Source organism: Schistocerca serialis, chromosome 4 (assembly GCF_023864345.2).
Source record: "Schistocerca serialis cubense isolate TAMUIC-IGC-003099 chromosome 4, iqSchSeri2.2, whole genome shotgun sequence".
NCBI classification, from domain to species: Eukaryota; Metazoa; Arthropoda; class Insecta; order Orthoptera; family Acrididae; genus Schistocerca; species Schistocerca serialis.
The window spans coordinates 452,717,291-452,734,898 of NC_064641.1; the positions used below are offsets into that span (position 1 = coordinate 452,717,291).

The 17,608-nt window shown below is 40.3% G+C and overlaps 1 protein-coding gene across 1 annotated transcript in view; it reads left to right on the forward strand.

Annotated features, from left to right (window-relative positions):
- LOC126475091 (protein lava lamp-like) overlaps nt 1-17,608 on the forward strand; it is a 177,497-nt gene that overhangs the window by 21,836 nt on the left and 138,053 nt on the right. The window lies entirely within an intron of this gene.

Here is a 17,608-nt window from a genome sequence, read left to right on the forward strand (position 1 = left end):
CGGGGGCTGGCCCTGGACCTTCCTAGGGACAGACGAAGCTCGTTGTTCTCTCACGGATGAGGTGAAAACACAGAATTGCCGAGTGTGGGGATCGTCACTTCCAGTCACTGTGCATGAAGTTCCTCTGTATGGTGAAAGAATGGTGTGGCTTCATGGCTACGTTCATCATGGACCCATTCTTTTTTTAACAGGCTGGCACTCAAGGATTAAAGATGTGCAATGTGACTGGCCAGCATTAGTGCGATATGCTTCACCAGCATGTCATACCTGCACTACAGGAGAGAGACACATTGAACTCAATAGATTTCATCGCACATCGTTCGTGTAATTCAGCTGCTTCTCCAAAACACATTTGGAAGCGATTGAATTATGAGCCAATCATTTCCAAATGGGTGGCCGGCACGATCACCTGAGCTCACTCCCAGAGATTTCTGGTTGTGGGGCTACCTAAAAGATAGGGTTTATCAGGGGAACTCACACATGTGCTGATCTCAAGTGTTGCGTATCAAGAGATGTAACCAGCATACCTATGGGCATGCTTCCTTCTGCTGTGCAGAATGCAATTCTATGCTTTCAGTCTGTTCTGGACACTGATTGGTGCCATATATTGAGCCCCTTTTGTAGGCGTAATGGTACCAGTATGTAATTAAATGATGTGCTTTAGCAGCACATTAAAAGTGTTTCAATTGAATTGATTCTTAAAAAGAAAATTTTTTTTTTTAATTTTTTGATGGCTGTTCCAAAAATGTTTATTGAATTGATTCTGCATTGCTGCAGGTAACCTTATAGGTGGGGCAACCACAGTTATGAGTAGTCATCCTGGGTATTAATAACAAAATCCCACTAAAAGACGGTGTCTCATAGAATAAAAACATACATCTTTTAGCAGTGTTTTGTTTTGACGGACAACGAATGTTGGGTAAAACGATTCCAAGCTTTTCTTCTCTAACTTTTTAGTCACATATTCACCAGAAGATATGGCTTTTAGTGTCACAAAACCAGTAGTGATCCAATAATAAAGGACTAAATACAGCTGAATCGGTTATTAATATCCGAGATGATTCTGCATTATTTGTCTTCCCCATGGCCTTGACATTAATGCTACTAAGTTTGCCCTCTCACAATAATTAGTTTTCATGTTGTAATGTGTTAAATAGGGAAAGTTTAATTATAACCACCCGATATTAAAATGGAACAGCCTTACAACACCGTGACTGACTGATCTCAAGCAGTCATGCCCCATTTTTAGGTATACTAAGAAGATAAAATATTGGTATAGGTGTAGGACAGGTAATAAAAGGCAAGGTACATAATTTAATATTGCCATGAGCTGTGGGATTAACAATGTGGCATAATGGTTAGCATCACTGGCTGGCATCCTGCGGGTTGTGAGCCCAATCCAACCACCAGCAATTATTTATTGTTCAGAATTTATCATTTTTGGAAGTTTGTAGAAATATTGTGTGGTTGTAGTAATGTTTTTATATTCTGGAGTATTCCATGTATAAGTAATAGCATTCTGGAATATTCACTGTTCATATAAATAGCTGCACTCTCTGTCCAGGAGTTCAGTTCTGTTGTGGCTGTACGTTGATGTCAGTAATAAACATGCTTTCATTGCTAACTGGTGAACTTCATTGACGACATTGCATTTGGATTTGGACTTGATTGTGGTTCATGGTGTGGGTTCCTGTAGTCACGTCCTAGTTCATGAACCACGGGCAACGTATGAGTGGCCAAGTAAGTGGTCCCGACAGTCGGGATACCAGTTACTTTGGAATAAGGCTGGGCATCTCGGATATATTCTGAGTTGTGGTTACCTTTGTGCTCATACGGCAAAGACTACCAAATCCGCCGTAGTCCCTCAACCGTTAGGGGTAAAACTCAATGGGACTCGGGGCAAGTAAGGCTAGCAACCTGCTTCCCTGGTACTTTAAATATGATGCTGGCAACAATCAGAGCAAAATGCCTCGGACCTTTGGAGGTGACGGAGTCCCACCTCTAACTGACAAACCAGGGACTCCTAAGATACGACTTGGCAAACAAATGGTAATGAGATGGGGAGCTATTAATACCAATGGGGGCTACTCTGGGAAGAAGGTAGAGCTGGCAGAGGCTGCAAGTAAGATGGGGCTGGATGTTTTATCTGTTAGTGACATTCGGGTAAGGGGTGAGAAAGAAAAGGAAGTGGGAGAATACAAGGTCTACCTGTCAGGAGTCAAAGCAGGAATAGCACAATGGGGTGTAGGGCTTTACATCAGGAAAAAAATGGAACCCAGCGTAGTTGCAATAAGGTATGTAAATGAACGACTGATGTGGATAGATTTGACAGTGTCTAGCAAGAAAATTAGGATTGTGTCAGTATATTCGCATTGTGAAGGGACAGATCAAGATAAGATGGATAGTTTTTATGATGCACTCAGTGATGTAGTTGTTAGAGTTAAGGACAAGGACAGTGTTCTGCTCATGGGTGATTTTAATGCCAGGATTAGAAATCAAACAGAAGGGTATGAAAAGGTTATGGGTAAATTTGGAGAGGATACAACTCTTGGATTTCTGTGCCAGTATGGGCTTAGTAATCACAAACTCCTTTTTTTAAACATAAGAACATTCACTGGTATACTTGGGAAGGCAGGGGAACCAGATCTGTCATTGACTATATAATAACAGATCAGGAATTCAAGAAGGCTGTGAGGGTCACACGTGTATTCAGGGGATTCTTTGATGACACTGATTATTATTTAATCTGCAGCGAAATTGGTATTGTGAGGCCGAAAGTGCAGGAGGTCAGGTCCGTATGTAGGAGGATAAGAGTGGAGAAACTTCAGTATAAGGAAATCAGGCACAAGTACATAACAATGATCTCAGAAAGGTACCAGTTAGTTGAATGTAGTCAATTACAGTCATTGGAAAAGGAATGGACAAGGTACAGGGACACAGTACTAGAAGTGGCTAAAGAATGTCTTGGAACAGTAGTGTGTAAAGGTAGGATGAAGCAAACAGCTTGGTGGAATGACACAGTCAAGGCAGCCTGTAAAAGGAAAAATAAGGCGTATCAAAAATGGCTACATACTGGAACTCAGGTAGACAGAGGAAGTTATGTTGAAGAAAGAAACAAAGCCAAACAGATAATTGCAGCATCCAAGAAGAAATCTTGGGAAGACTTTGGAAACATGTTGGAGACTTTGGGTCAAGCTGCTGGAAAACCATTGTGGAGTGTAATTAGCAGTCTTCGAAAGGGAGGTAAGAAGGAAATGACAAGTATTTTGGACAGGTCAGGAAAACTGCTTGTGAATCCTGTGGATTCCTTGGGCAGATGGAAGGAATATTTTGAAGAGTTGCTCAATGTAGGTGAAAATACGATCAGTAATGTTTCAGATTTTGATGTACAAAGGGATAGGAATGAGGATGGAAATAGGATCACATTTGAGGAAGTGGTGAAAATGGTCAATAGATTGCAGTGCAATAAAGCAGCTGTGGTGGATGGAATTAAGTCGGAACTCATCAAATACAGTGGAATGTCAGGTCTTAAATGGCTACACAGGATAATTGAAATGGCCTGGGAGTCGGGACAGGTTCCATCAGACTGGACAAAAGCAGTAATCACACCAATCTTTAAACATGGAAACAGAAAAGATTGTAACAACTACAGAGGTATCACTTTAATCAGCATTGTGGGTAAAATCTTCTCAGGTATTGTTGAAAGGAAAGTGCGAGTATTAGTTGAGGACCAATTGGATGAAAATCAGTGTGGGTTTAGGCCTCTTAGAGGTTGTCAGGACCAGATCTTTAGCTTACGGCAAATAATGGAGAAGTGTTATGAGTGGAACAGGGAATTGTATCTATGCTTTATAGATCTAGAAAAGGCATATGACCGGGTTCGTAGGAGGAAGTTATTGTCTGTTCTACGAGATTATGGAATAGGAGGCAAACTTTTGCAAGCAATTAAAGGTCTTTACATGGATAGTCAGGCAGCAGTTAGAGTTGACGGTAAATTGAGTTCATGGTTCAGAGTAGTTTCAAGGGTAAGACAAGGCTGCAACCTGTCTCCACTGTTGTTCATATTATATATGGATCATATGTTGAAAACAATAGACTGGCTGGGTGAGGTTAAGATATGTGAACACAAAATAAGCAGTCTTACATATGCGGATGACTTAGTTGTGATGGCAGATTCGATTGAAAGTTTGCAAAGTAATATTTCAGAGCTAGATGAGAAATATAAGGACTATGGTAGGAAGATTAGCATCTCCAAAGCGAAAGTAATGTCGGTGGGAAAGAGATATAAACGGATTGAGTGCCAAATAGGAGGAACAAAGTTAGAACAGGTGGACAGTTTCAAGTACTCAGGATGCATATTCTCACAGGATGGCAACATAGTGAAAGAACTGGAAGCGAGGTGTAGCAAAGCTAATGCAGTGAGTGCTCAGCTACGATCTACTCTCTTCTGCAAGAAGGAATCAGTACCAAGACTAAGTTATCTGTGCATCGTTCAATCTTTCGACCAACTTTGTTGTATGGGAGCGAAAGCTGGGTGTATTCAGGGTACCTTATCAATACGGTTGAGGTTACGGATATGAAAGTAGCTAGGATGATTGCGGGTACTAGTAGATGGGAACAATGACAGGAGTGTGTCCACAATGAGGAAATCAAAGAAAAACTGGGAGTGAACTCTATAGATGTAGCAGTCAGGGCGAACAGGCTTAGATAGTGGGGTCATGTTACACACATGGGAGAAGCACGGTTACCCAAGAGACTAATGGGTTCAGCAGTAGAGGGTAGGAGGAGTCAGGTCAGACCAAGGAGAAGGTACCTGGATTCGGTTAAGAATGATTTTGAAGTAATAGGCTTAACATGAGAAGAGGCACCAATGTTAGCACGGAATAAGGGATCATGGAGGAATTGTATAAAGGGGACTATGCTCCAGACTGAACGCTGAAAGGCATAATCAGTCTTAAATGATGATGATGATGATGATGATGATGATGTGGTTTGACATGAGATTGTTGTGTGGTGACTCTGGGTACTTCAAGTAAAACACATGCACCACCAGGACTACAATTACACATTGTAAAAGCTATTGCCCACATGGACGAAAATCAAAGTACAATTAGTACATCATTTCTAGGATTCACATATTCATGAGATGGGGTGATTCCAAAACAGCTGTAAGTCAGCTGTACATCGGGCATCCATCAGTGTTTTTCAGGAGACTATGCTCAGGATCAGACTAAATGGCTGAAATTATTCAACCGAGTCAAATACAATAGTTGGGCAGATATTATGTGTTTCACAGTTGTGTACTTTTATATGGATGTCGCAGCCCAGCAGTGGTTTAAGAGTAACGAAGAGAAGCTGAGTATCTGTGACAAATTCCAGGCCAATCTGAAGAAAAGTTTGGCGAGAATCAGGAGCAAATCTACTCAGTGGAAGAACAACTGATGAACAGGGCCCAACATCATAGGGAAATGATTTAATAGTACATACAGAATGTTTGAAACATATGACACATAATAGAAACTGGCAAAATCTCACACTTGATGAAAGGAGTCACAGAAGAAATGAACCAAGCTCTTCTGGTGAAGCTGGCAGAATCTCACGCTTGATGAAAGGAGTCACAGAAGATATGAACCAAGCTCTTCTGGTGAAAGATGTCACGACCACAGAGGAATTCGTGAGGTGGTGCCAGTGAATTGAAGAACTGGAACCGAAAAGAGATGGATGAAACGAATAGACTGCAAAATGTGGTCCCTGTGATAGTTGGGGGAGACCACAATGAACTAACCTCTTTCATACACCAAATAGTAAGAGAAGAGATACAGAAGTGTATGGCAGCCAGAAATGTCAGACAGAGTACTCAGTCAATAGCAGCCTTGAATGTTGACCTGATATGTCAGGAGGTAATAAAAAATTTTGAAGAAAAAGTGTATCGGTCTTTAACACCAATCTCTGCCACCAGCCAAATGTGCCAGTAAGAATGGACTAAGCCAACTTGAACATAGGCTGCAGCCATCAAATGACAAATTGCTCAGAATGTTATTCAAATCAATCACAAAAGGCCCGTTGACATGACATGATGGTTTGGGAACACGAAGCTCATGAATGGCAGCAAATGGTCTCCAAGTAGCCGACCACAGCCATTTCCAGTCTCTCATCAGCTCAAACATTAAAAACTCAAGGTTGGAATAACAATGATATTAGGAATAGGATAGATTGCTACTTATCATAAAGATGACACATTGAGTTGTAGACAGGCACAGTGAAAAGACTGTTACACATGTAGGTATCGGCCAAAGCCTTCCTCAGCAAAGAAAACATACACACATTCACACAAGCAAGCACATCTCATGCACACTCAGCCGCCGCCGCCACCAGCAGCTGCAACCGGAATGAGACTGTCACGTGAATAGGGGTGCGGAAAGGGGGAGGGGGGAACAGGATACGGGTGTGGGAAGAGAAGAATGCTGTTTGGCAGGGAATGCAAGGATTAGAAACTGCCAGGGATAGTGTCAGAAGGTGAGGTGTGGGAGGGAAAAAAGGGGGAGAGTGGAAAGAAGGTGGAGAATGGAAAAGAGGAGGAGAGTGGAAGATAGTGGAAAAGAAGAGGAGAGGAAAAGTAGGAGATAGGAAGAGGAGAGGAAAGGAAGGGGAGAAGAGCTCTTCTACCAGGCAGTGCTCTTCTCTCCCTGCCACCCATACCCTGCTATCCCTTCCCCTTCCCCACCCCACTCCAGATTGCTATTCACTTGGCAGTCACATTCTGATTGGCACTGCTGGTGGTGGCAGCTGAGTGTGTGTGCATGAGTGTATGTATGTTTTCTTTGCTGAGGAATCCTTTGGCTAGTAGCTACATGTGTAATAGTCTTTTCGTTGTGCCTGTCTGCAGCTCAACCAATGATCACTTCAGTTTAACTAGAGGCCCCAGCCTATTCCATGTAAACACAACCCACACCATTATGGAGTCATCACCAGCTTGCAAAGTGCCTTGCTGACAACTTGGCTCCATAGCTTCATGGGGACTGTGACACACGCAAACCCTACCATCAGCTCTTACCAACTGAAATCTGGACTCATCTGATCAGGCCATGGCATTCCAGTCATCTAGGCTCCAGCTGATATGGTCATGAGCCCAAGAGAGGTGCTGCGGGCAATGTTGTGTTGTTAACAGAGGCACTCATGTCAATTGTCTGCTGCCATAGCCCATACATTGATTTCTGTGGTTATTTAATTCAGTGTTGCTTGTCTGTTAGCTCTGACAACTCTACGCAAAGACTACTGCTCTTGGCCATTAAGTGTGTTATCCATGGTGAGCGATAATGCCTGAAATGTGGTATTCTTGGCACACTCTTGAAACTGTAGATTTTGGAATATTGAATTATCTAGTGATTTCCAAAATGAAATATCCCACGTATCTAGCTACAACTACCATCCCACCTTCAAAATCTGTTATTTTCTGTTGTTCGACCATACCGTATTTACTCGAATCTAAGCCGCACTTTTTTTCCGGTTTTTGTAATCCAAAAAACCGCCTGCGGCTTAGAATCGAGTGCAAAGCAAGCGGAAGTTCTGAAAAATGTTGGTAGGTGCCGCTACAACTAACTTCTGCTGTCGAATATATGTAGCGCTACACAGGCATGCTTTGTAGGCACAAAGATAAATACTGGCGCCAAAACCTCTGCGTCAGTAAATAAATTAAAAAAAAAAAAAAAAGAAAGGTGGAAGACGAGCTTTTTTTTCTCCGCCCCGAGTTTCGACCACTGCATTTTCATACATTATCCAATGAAGTAAATACAAATTCCATATTGTTCATCTTTAAATGTAGCAGAATTTCAATGTACTACAAAAATCCGACTGGCAAGACTGTTTAGGATGTTTGTCAATATGGCCAACTCTACGTTCTGAATTTTTTCCCACCTGTGAGAAGAGATGGTTGTTAATAGGAACCTGATGAAATGTGAATCACATGCAGTATTCTCTCCACCGTGAGAATAATACGAATATAAACATTTTGCCATGTATTCTTTCGCATTTGCTGCTATCTCATTTAAATCCTGTCTGCCTAATAAACAACGAAACTAGAGTGAGACAATAGCAAATGCGGAAGAATATACGTATCGTATCATGTTTATATTCATATTATTCTTATGCCTAATAGTGATACAGTCAGAAATGAAGCACGGCAACTGACTAGATTTTTAAATCTAAGATGACTCTAATTTCTGTGCAGAATTTGATGTACCAAAGAAGCGGCCGCAAAGATTTTCAAATGGAGAAAAATTTTCACCTAACTCTCGTTCAGATCATGTTCTATCATACGCAGTCTATTATTTGGTTCTTGTTGATCATTATCAAAGAAAGCAGCAGTGTAAGTAACAACAAATAGCAGTCTCTTGCCATTGTTTCGCTAACGAGACGATTCCTCTCCCTTTTTTTTTTTAAATTGTAAGCAGTGGTAGTGCGCACAAAAGCAGGCCGTGCCGCGAGCGGTGACAGGCCGTAAACACGCACTATCAGAATGCGACAAACAATGCCTGACACAGTACAGTAATGCATTTTCAGCTTAGAGTGACGTGAACACCTATAACAAAGAAAACGGCACTTATCAGATCAAAGCAAAATAAGCAATCGATTCAAACCAGACGGAGCACGTGAAAAAAAGGGAGGGTACTCGTATAAATACGGACGGAGTGCCTGATGCATAGCAATGGCTACCTGGTAAAGCTTAACTGCTAAATTTACGACTCGAACCAAACTACTGTCGCTGTATCGTCATTCATTCGACGTAAATTGTGTCTCATATTACAATGGACCAACTTTGTTTCGATATTGAGGTGCAGCCTAAAACTTTTCTCTCCCCTTGAATTTCGAGTCGCAAATTTCAGGTGTGGCTTAGAATCGGGAAATGTTTTTTTCCTTTATTTCGAGTCTCATTTTTCAGGTGCAGCTTAGATTCGAGTAAATACGGTAATCACGTCGGTAATCTTTTCATATGAATCAATTGAGTATAAATGACAGCTCAGCCAGTGCACTGCCCTTTTATGTCTTGTGTACATGATTCTGCCACCATATGTATGTGTGCATGTCACTATCGTATGACTTTTCTCAGCTCAGTGTAGAACACGTAGAAGAACACACTTGGAGAACAGGGGACAACAATCTGGTGTGTTTCTACTGTGAATACCCTGGACACGTTCACTACTGCAGAGAAAGAAGGCTAGTTTTTGAAGACTACTATACTGCCAGGCATTAATCATCACAACACTTCTCCTCTTGCCAGTCAGTTGCAGATGATTACAGTCGACCTGTGGAACAAAGTCCATCACTGCACCCTACATGGGATCACTCCTCAATGTGCCATAGCCATTCTCCGTAGCCACATGGTAGTACCAGTCACCTTCCAAGCCAATGACTTCAGCAAAACTAAATGGTCGTGAGGCCATCACAGATTCATATGCTCAATAGATGACAGTCACCAAGATGTCAGGAAATCTCTTTGACATCATCATTGACAGCCAAACTGTCCAGTTGCTAGTCAACTCAGAAGCTTCCTTTTCTTGTAATATGGGGTGCTTATTGTTGCCAAGTAAAGAAGAATGTTTTCTGCCATATGAAAGCAGTTGTGCTGAAGGTCGCAAATGGGAAGTAAGTCCAGCCAACAGGAACATGTATTTCAAGAACAACTATCAATGTATGGAACATAGCCCCTTGAATTTTTTCATTTTAACAGAATGTAGTCAAGATGTTATTCTCAGATGGGACTTCTTGCAGTTATCAAAAGAAGTCATAGAATTCGGAAGACCAGAGTCCAGATTGTCAAAGCTATTCCAACAACGTAACAAAGATTGCTCTGAGCAGTTGTTTCCTTTGAAGACACCGTCATCAATGAGACAAGTTCGTCATCAGTCGAGCTGCTTATTTAAACTGTGAAACTTTTGTCCATTGCGAAAGCTACTCAGCTTTCCAAAAGAAATCTACATAATGGCAACGATCATAAGCATTGTAGGTGGTCAAGGAGAATTTTAGATCACTAATTGTCATGAGCAGCCAAAAATTGTTCCTAAAAGTTTGTGCTTTGGAGTAGCCAAACCAATCCTGGATGAAGAGCTCAGTTCCGTCTGTGAAGAATCTTGTTCCTCCACTACTACAGACAATGTGGTGGAGGAAGCTACTGTGGAACTGCAAATAGGATCTGGCCATAGGTTGTCCTATCTCTTTGTAGGTACGCCTGCCCTACATCCTTAGTAAATGCAGGGTACGTCTCCCTTATCCTGTATGAGTAGGCCTTATGGTTCATTGCCCAAGTATACATCTTTATGTACACTATAATTAAATATTTCCTGGTAAAAATAAAATCTATTTTACACTTCCCTCTAACTTCTTAGCACCTCCTCTAACACCTAAGAGTCATCTTCCACTTCTCAACTTCTATAATCTAGTAGATACTATGTCTACACATATTATTCAACTCATGGTAGATACTATGTCTACCTGTAGTAAATACTAGTAGTATAGTAGATACTACTATAGTCGTAGATATTATAGTAGTATACTATATCTTATAGTATGGTCTATACAAAGTATAGTGTGTGTGTCTGATTATCACGATTAACTCTAACCTTGATTATCACTGTTTTATAATTATTCCACAAGCTCTCCTGCTCCTACCTCTCTCAGCGCATGAGTTGATTTCTACCAGACACACACACACACACACACACACACACACACACACACACAGGAACAATGTAGAGATGTACATATATCATTTTCCCATACAACCCTTGGCGGTTCTTACATCCTTTTAATCTGTAACTTCATTGTTTGTGTATTGGTACTTCTTCGTGTGTATGCGGAAGTGTTTTCGTGTAGTCTTATTCTTTAGCCTTCTTATCTGAAGATAAGTTGTAGGTTATTGGGAACCACAAAAACTAGGAAGGACTTCCGTGATAGAAGTAGATGAATATGGAAAGAGGGAAAAATAGATAAGTCCTCAAATGAGAAGTAAGAAAGGAAAAAAAGATAGATGTGGTTGCTAAGATCGAAAAAGGGAAAGAAGACAGCCCCAAAGACGGGAAACCCTTCCCACACCCCTTCCCCAGGATCCCTGCCACGCCGGTAGTTGAGTGAGAAGCCAGAGGAGGTATGGTGTTAAATCGTCTCCTACAGAATGGACATTCCCACCTTCACCTTTGAGGTCTCCGAAGAAAATCTTAGCAACCCTATGGAAATGGCAAATGGTGAAGAATGAGGCACACTTGTTTGCGAGGGTTTTTTGAAAGGTGTGATGTGTGTTTTGTGTTACTCATGATTTATATGTTAGTGTAAATCATGCTTTTATCTACACTAACCACCCCATTTCGACATCAATACAAATCCTCCTGTCTACGTCACATCTCATAAAAGGTATAAAATATTCTGTACCAAATACAAAATTATATATTCCATTATCACAGTAATTTAATTAGTCACACAATATTATGTTTCCCACAGATATAATATTCCATTCAGTTTACTAAGAAAAATATGCTTCAGTGACTTTAACTCGATAATCTTACATTCAGTGTGAAAATGGTATTCTCATGAATTCAGAAATTATTTTGAAAGTTATGTGCCAGGTATGGTTCTCCCTAATTGCTTAGAACTATGTGACAAAAAAAAGGATTACCAGGCAGCTTTCTAGAAAACCATTTTTGGAATCATTGTAATCATGATTCATATTAATAGAGTATACAAATTTAATGACATTGATGTCACCCAGACTTCTGCCCACGGATCTGCACAGAAAACTGGTGAAGAGATTATTTACAAGGACTAATTCAGGCAAAAATAAAATCTAACTATACGTGAAGACCGCGTCGGCTGCTGTCGACATTACAATCTAAACTGCGGGAGAGAATGGCTGGCTTGGCAGATTTAATCTATCTTATTTCAGGGATAATAGGCGTACCTATTCCCACCTCATCTCACTGCCTAGTAAAGTCAGGGTAAGTTGGGGCGAGCTGGGACAAGTCATGAAGACAGGTAGGGGCACCCCTGGAATAACCGAGAAAGATGCAGTCAAGATTCCTAGTGGGCACAATTCTCTAACAACCGAGGACGACGCAGTCACATACCAGGAGCAATTTTGGGTGATGTAATCACAATTTCTCGCTGGTATGTTTCTCTCATAACCTCTAAGCGAAGGATGATAGAACAGTGTAAGAAGTTGGGGGAATTTGGTGCAGGAAAATTTTATTACAGAAGAAACACCAAAAACAACTCAGGATCTGACGGTTGTCACTCGTCCCATTAACACAGAACATTAACGTCCCTGGGAGATACACAACTTTATGTCCTTTACATTGTACTTTCCTTTTTCTGACCCAGTTGTAGGACCCACTAAAAATAATGTCTTGGGATGGATTACTGTTTGAATCCGGTATGGTCCTTCATACTTTTGGAAAAACTTACGGGTCTCTTTCTTCAGGGCAGAGCTCTGAGGTTGCTGTTTTCAAGGACTAGGTCATCGACCTTGTACTGCGGTTCTACAGCTTTCTCATTATGCTTACTCACTCTTTGTTGGGCCTTTTCAACTAAATTTCTAGAAACTATTTCCTGATTCAGTTTGTAATCGACAGTAAGATGTCCAGGCCAAGTAAAACAGTTAATGAGAGGTTCTCCTACAAAGGGTTTGCCTATTACTTCCAATGGTGTTAATCCAGTTGATAAATGTGGTAATTCATTTAAAATAAGTTCAAAGTCATTAATTTTCGTTGCCCATAAAGTATGTTTTTCATGGCAGTAGGTACGGCAAAATTTCCCAATTTTTTTCATAATTCTTTCACACGGATTCAAGGACAGGTTATAGTTGGATATTAATACTTGACGAATATCTTCCCAAGCTAGAAATTCTTTCCATAATTCATCCATACTTTTCTTGGTATCATTGAGTTCAGGAGAAACGTTCTCGGAGATTACTCTCACGGAAACTTTTCGGTCAATTACTTCCTCTACCTGTTCCTCCAGACTACTTATGTTTATTAAGTCTGAGGTTGCTAGTTTCTCTTTAAAGTTTCTTTCCATGTTATCTACTCTAGTGTTAATGCCTGCAATTTGCGACTGGACTATTGGTATTAACTTATCCTGCTTTTCAACACTCTCTCAAATTGTGCAATCTTTGTTTTACAGCATCAAATGAAACATTACATACATTTGAAATGATCCTAACTTCTCACTAAGTTCAGATTCTACATTTATCTTCAATATCAAATTCTAGCTTCTTTGTCAAATCCTGAAATTGCTCATTCTGTCTCTGATTAAAGTCAGTGAACAATTGATTTCTGTGACTGCTTAAAGAACTGGTTAGTTCACCTTTCGAATCTATTTTAAAATTTTCTACTTTAGTAGTTAAAGTGTCAAATTCAGTTTCCAAATTTCCCATGCCTTCACATAAATGGCTAAATTCTTTATTTTGTTCGTCTACTTTAGCAATTAATAATCCTAAAGTTTCATTCTGAACATCCAATTTATTATTTAATTGAGTATTTACTGAATCTAATTTAAGACATTGAGCATTTGAAGCTGCACTTTGTGCTTTAATTAAATATGCTAACTCAGTCCAGTCTGGCATTTCTTTACTGGTTCTCATAGCCATGGCTGGTTCTGAAGTTTCTCCAACCAGCTGTATGTTTTCCATGGTTTTGCCAATTTTAGATCAAGTAAGCATTTAAAAAAATAATTCAAAGTATAATAAATACACAAATACAGTCTATCAAACAGTTTCTTCAACTTTATACTCAAACAATTATTGTTTTATGCTCACCCAGTGTAGAGTTTTAGGCTGTGTCGGTGAGCGGGTGTGGAATCAGCACCAGTGAACAGCAACTGGTGCCAGTGTCATCGGTTGCTGGTTTCCGTGTTAGTTTCGGCGTGATGTAGAATCATCACCAGTGAACAGCAACTGGCGTGGGTGGCGTCAGTTGTTGGTTTCCGCGTTGGCGTCGCCGCAATATGTGTGGGAGCTGTGTACTCCCCACACTGGATCTTCTTAGTTGAATTATTCTCATTGTATCTCTTCTTAGTCTAATACGTCGAGGTCTCCTCTCCGTTCTTTTAATGTTATTACTTCCTTACGTCTTTCCCTTTGCTGCATTCACAGATTTTCTTTTTCATTTGATTTCTAGGCTAAAGCAAGTTTCTCGTAACTGTTTTCTCGTCGTGTTATACTGGGTTGCTGTGGCAACATGAAACATCCACTTTTCACGTTTTCATCTCTAATTCCCGTTTTTTCGGCTCCTTTTTCACCAGTCGCCACTTCTAACTTTTCAGACGATAGAACATGTGGAATAAATATACAAACTTTATGTTTTCACCAATTAACAATGTATTGGAGTATGCAGAATAACATTCTCCCATTTCACATGTAAATATCTCTTTCTTCTCATATTTCGAGCTATAGAAACGCATTTAATTAACATTCATAAGCAAGTTGGCTTAAGAACCACTTGTAATTTATGAAAAGTCTTGCTTCTAGCAAGTGCAGCACATGAATTACTTGAAAGTCTAATCTCATTTCTTCATAACAATCATCACAGTCACTAAACCAGCAAAGAGTAGCACAGGCTCTTCTCTTACACATACACTGAAAGTCAATGGATCATACAGCAGATACTTGTCGGCCGCCGTATCCACATTTTGATCATGACTGTTTTTAAACCTGCACACACAAACATGCAATGCGCAGTAGGTCGGATTCGTCTCTCTCACACTTCTATTTAAAATATTGTGGGTTCGAGAGGGAGGAAGGCCAACTGGTTCTAGAATTTACACGGAAATTCTCGAAGCACTACAGCAGGCTACAGTCAAATTAAGGTTCATGAGGTCTCAGTGACTTTAAATTTATACCATTTCTACTGTGTAATGCTCCAGCCACCTTTAAATGCATGTTGGACAACCTGCTCCGCTACCTTAAATAGACGGACACATCTCTGCTATTTTTTTTTTTTTTTTTTTTTTTTTTTTTTTTTTTTTTTACACACACACACACACACACACATTTGAAGAAATAGTCCCCCATTCAGATGTCCGGGTGGGTACTACTCAAGAGGACTTCGTTACCAGGAAAAAGAAAACTGAAGTTCTACGGATTGGAGCGTGGAATGTCAGATCCCTTAATCGGGCAGGTTGGTTAGATAATTTAAAAAGGGAAATGGATAGGTTAAAGTTAGATATAGTGGGAAAGCAAAGTTCGGTGGCAGGAGAAACAAGACTTTTGGTCGGGTGAATACAGGGTTATAAATACAAAATCAAATAGGGGTCATGCAGGAGTAGGTTTAATAATGAATAAAAAAATAGGAGTGCGGGTAAGATACTACAAACAGCATAGTGAACGCATTATTGTGGCCAAGATAGACACGAAGCCCATGCCTACTACAGTAGTACAAGTATATATGCCAACTAGCTCTGCAGATGACAAAGCAATTGAAGAAATGTATGATGAGATAAAAGAAATTATTCAGATAGTGAAGGGAAACAAAAATTTAATAGTTATGGGTGACTGGAATTCGAGAGTAGGAAAAGGAAGAGAAGGAAATACCGTAGGTGAATATGAATTGGGGCTAAGAAATGAAAGAGGAAGTCACCTGGTAGAATTTTGCACAGAGCATAACTTAATCATAGCTAACACTTCGTTCAAGAATCATAAAAGAAGGTTGTATACATGGAAGAAGCCTGGAGATACTGACAGCTTTCAGCCAGATTATATAATGGTAAGACACAGATTTAGGAACCAGGTTTTAAATTGTAAGACATTTCCAGGGGCAGATGTGGCTTCTGACCACAATCTGTTGGTTATGAACTGTAGATTAAAACTGAAGAAACTGCAAAAAAGTGGGAATTTAAGGAGATGGGACCTGGATAAACTGACTTAACCAGAGGTTGTACAGAGTTTCAGGGAGAGCATAAGGGAACAATTGACAGGAATGGGGGAAAGAAATACAGTAGAAGAAGAACGGGTAGCTTTGAGGGATGAAGTAGCGAAGGCAGCAGAGGATCAAGTAGGTAAAAAGACGAGGGCTAGTAGAAATCCTTGGGTAACAAAAGAAATATTGAATTTAATTGATGAAAGGAGAAAATATAAAAATGCAGTAAATGAAGCAGGTAAAAAGGAATACAAATGTCTCAAAAATGAGATCGACAGGAAGTGCAAAATGGCTAAGCAGGGATGGCTAGAGGACAAATGTAAGGATGTAGAGGCTTATCTCACTAGGAGTAAGATAGGTACTGCCTACAGGAAAATTAAAGATACCTATGGAGAAAAGAGAACGACTTGTATGAATATCAAGAGCTCAGATGGAAACCCAGTTCTAAGCAAAGAAGGGAAAGCAGAAAGGTAGAAGGAGTATATAGAGGGTCTATACAAGGGCGAGGTACTTGAGGGCAATATTATGGAAATGTAAGAGGATGTAGATGAAGATGAAATGGGAGATATGATACTGCGTGAAGAGTTTGACAGAGCAGTGAAAGACCTAAGTCGAAACAAGGCCCCAAGAGTAGACAACATTCCATTAGAACTACTTACAGCCTTGGGAGAGCCAGTCCTGACAAAACTCTACCATCTGGCGAAAAACCCTCAGACTTCATGAAGAATATAATAAATCCAATCCCAAAGAAAGCAGATGTTGCCAGATGTGAAAATTACCGAACTATCAGCTTAATAAATCATGGCTGCAAAATACTAACGCGAATTCTTTACAGACGAATGGAAAAACTGGTAGAAGTCGACCTTGGGGAAGATCAGTTTGGTTACCGTAGAAATGTTGGAACACATGAGGCAATACTGACCTTACAACTTGTTTTAAAAGAAAGATTAAGGAAAGGCAAACCTATGTTTCTAGCATTTGTAGGCTTAGAGAAAGCTTTTGACAATGTTGACTGGAATACTCTCTTGCAAATTCTGAAGGTGGCAGGGGTAAAATACAGGGAGTGAAAGGCTATTTACAATTTGTACAAAAAACAAGATGACAGTTATAAGAGTCTAGAGACATGAAAGGGAAGCAGTGGTTGGGAAGGGAGTGAGACAGGGTTGTAGGCTCTCCCCGATGCTATTCAATCTGTATATTGAGCAAGCAGTAAAGGAAACAAAAGAAAAATTCGGAGTAGATATTAAGATCCATGGGGAAGAAATAAAAACTTTAAGGTTCGCCGATGACATTGTAATTTTGTCAGAGACAGCAAAGGAACTGGAAGAGCAGTTGAACGGAATTGACAGTGTCTTTGCCCGCATCTCGTGGTCGTGCGGTAGCGTTCTCGCTTCCCACGCCCGGGTTCCCGGCTTCGATTCCCGGCGGGGTCAGGGATTTTCTCTGCCTCGTGATGGCTGGGTGTTGTGTGATGTCCTTAGGTTAGTTAGGTTTAAGTAGTTCTAAGTTCTAGGGGACTGATGACCACAGATTTTAAGTCCCATAGTGCTCAGAGCCATTTGACAGTGTCTTGAATGGAGGATATAAGATGAACATAAAAAAAAACAAAATGAGGATAATGGAATGTAGTCGAATTAAATCTGGTGATGCTGCTGGAATTAGTTTAGGAAAAGAGGCACTTAAAGTAGTAAATGAGTTTTGCTATTTGG